Source organism: Nannospalax galili, unplaced genomic scaffold (genome assembly GCF_000622305.1).
Source record: "Nannospalax galili isolate Female #2095 unplaced genomic scaffold, S.galili_v1.0 scaffold2896, whole genome shotgun sequence".
Classification (NCBI taxonomy): Eukaryota; Metazoa; Chordata; class Mammalia; order Rodentia; family Spalacidae; genus Nannospalax; species Nannospalax galili.
Genome location: NW_008337286.1, coordinates 134,604 through 136,743, shown reverse-complemented (window position 1 = coordinate 136,743; position 2,140 = coordinate 134,604).

The window sequence follows — 2,140 nt, the reverse complement described above, 5'->3', positions numbered from 1 at the left end:
AAGTGGGTGCAAGTTTCTAGGTTCACAGTTGAATTAATACAGTTATATATAATTGAAATCAGTATAAGCCCTGTAAGATATAAAATTGAATGAGTTTTTAACCTTTAAAAAAGGTCTCCATTTCATTTTAGAATATATTGTTCCTTGCAGAAAAACTCATTGTTTTTTCTACTAACACTGAGAGGTTGGTACATGCATCTCTAATCTGATTATTACTAGTCCTAATCAGTTGCACTTGGATCCTTGGCACCTGTGTATGTCTATAAAGTCATCAGGTAGAATTTGATGGTAATGTTTATCACCTCTACTAATTAGCATGATGTAAATTTCCATGCTTCCTCCTCAAATTAATATATATATATTTTAATTTGTTGACTTTTTTGGGTGTTTTGTGTGTGTGTGTATCACACAGAACATCCCAAACAATCACACTCGACTATACATCCACTTCCCAGATGGCACCCTCCTACAGCCTCCCTCCCCCCACTAGAGCCCTTATACTCTGATATCCCTGCTACTGTCTGCTGTGTTGTCGGGACCCCCAGCCCTTCCCCACTACTTGCATTCTGGTGAATCTAGTCAGCCTATCTAGAGGGCTTTGTTTTAGGAGAGTCAGCTGTTCCTCATCTAGCGGTAATCAGTTGTCAGTATTCCTTTGGATAAGATTTGGGGTCTGCTGTTCATTTTCCCAGTTCTATGCTGGGTTACTATCTGGGAGTCCCTTTGGCCACCCTGGCCAACAACTCAAAAGAAGGTATCACCTGTCTGGCATTGTTGCTTGTTATGTAGGCTTTAGCTATGCATATGGACTCTTAAGAAATTATACTGGCCCCTTTAATCTTTGGTTATACTTTCCTTTTGAGTATTTAAGGCCATACAGTGGGCCAGATAATCCAATTTATTTTTACTCTTAAGGCTGTTTGAGGATCTGTCCCTCAGGGGTCACATGGGCTTGGGAGGAGCCCCTGCCTCCTTTCTTTTACCAGTTCCACCTATGTGAAGATAAGTCAAAGGTCCTGATCAACCATGGTTGGCTTCACTTGGAAGCGTGGAGGAAATGATTCCTGTGTTGACCCTCCTCTTTGTAGACTGGACCCTGATTCAAGTCTATCTTGTGGGGTCTCCTCGGCCTCCTTTATCAAGAGGACACGTGACCCACCACAATTATAGGACATTTTGAGAGATGCTCATAGTCCCCTGGAAATAGTCGACCTAGGAGGGCAAGGAGCAAAAACTGTCCTTTATCTCCCTCTGACTAAATTAGTATAGGCCTCAAAGTATGTGTGATAAACATCCAAGAAGGTTAGTTCCACAAATCTGGTACTTTTAATTACTGTGTGTCATGTAGATAAATCTTGTGTAAAGACCAGTTGTTCTCAGATAAACCTTACCTAGACACATATTTCTCGATCTGCTATGTATAATTTGTCAGTAGGTTGTAGAAGAAATATGGTTCCCTCTGGTTTTCAAAAATAGCTAGGCATTATTTATCTCTCACATTGTCTCACCCCTCTGTCATGGTTTTCCCACTTAAGGTGCCCCCATTTTCCCCCTTTCTCCCTTAATAATACCCTTCTCCTATGGTCCTACTTCTCTTGAGCTCCTTCTTTCCCTTTATCCCCTAGGTTCCTTGTATACCCTTCCCTCCCCCCTCCCTTAAACTAACCCAATTTTTATCCATAGCTCCCATATTAACGTCTGTTTCCTACTGTTCTCTTTCAGGATCTTTCTTTCCCTTTACCTCCCTGTTTCCTTTCCATTATCCTGGTTCCTGTAGTTATGTCAGGATACATACTCACTTATCAGGGTTCTAGGATCCACATATGATGGAGAACATATGTTGATTTTTTTCTGAGTCTGTTACTTCACTTAATATAACAGTTTCTAGTTCCATCCATTTACCCGCAAATTTCATGATTTCATCTTTCTTTACTGCTGAGTAAAACTCCATCGTATAAATGAACCACATTTTCATTATCCACTGGTCACTTGAGGGACACTTAAGTTGCTTCCATCTCTTAGCTATTGTGAAAAGATCAGCAACAAACATGGAGGTACAAGTGTCTCTGCAATAGGATGAGTTCTTTGGGTATATGCCAAGGAGTGGTATAACTGGGTCAAATGGTAGGTTCATTTGTAG